This window comes from Tupaia chinensis, unplaced genomic scaffold (genome assembly GCF_000334495.1).
Source record: "Tupaia chinensis unplaced genomic scaffold, TupChi_1.0 Scaffold144624_1, whole genome shotgun sequence".
In the NCBI taxonomy this organism is placed as follows: domain Eukaryota; kingdom Metazoa; phylum Chordata; class Mammalia; order Scandentia; family Tupaiidae; genus Tupaia; species Tupaia belangeri.
In genome coordinates this window covers 1,526,706-1,527,174 of record NW_006204485.1, presented here as the reverse complement: position 1 = coordinate 1,527,174, position 469 = coordinate 1,526,706, and positions in this window count along the sequence as shown.

The following is a 469-nucleotide window of genomic DNA, read 5'->3' as shown; positions in this document are numbered from 1 at the left end:
TACCTCAATGTCTCTCAGAGTTTCCCCAGTGTTTTCCAGTAGCAGTTTTATAGTTTGAGGTCTTAGATTTAGATCTCTGATCCACCTTGACTTGATTTTTGTCAGAGGTGAGAGGTAGGGGATCAGATTCATCTTTCTGCAAGTGGAAGTCCAGTTTTTTCAGCACCAATTGCTGAGGAGGTTTTCCTTTTCCCACTGTCAAAAATCAGTTGACATAGATAGTTTCTATGCCTTTGAATCTGTAAAGGCTTGCTTTGTGCCATATGATGTGGTCAATCTTCGAGAAGGTTCCATGTGGTGGTGAGAAAAAAGTGTATCTTGTGGTTTTTGGATGGAAAGTTCTATAGATGTCTAAGTCAATTTGATTTATGGTATCAGTTAGATCCTTTCTCTTTTTACCTATTGTTTGTCTAGATGATCTGTCCAGAGGGGATAGTGCAGTGTTGAGGTCTCCAACAATTAGTGTGTT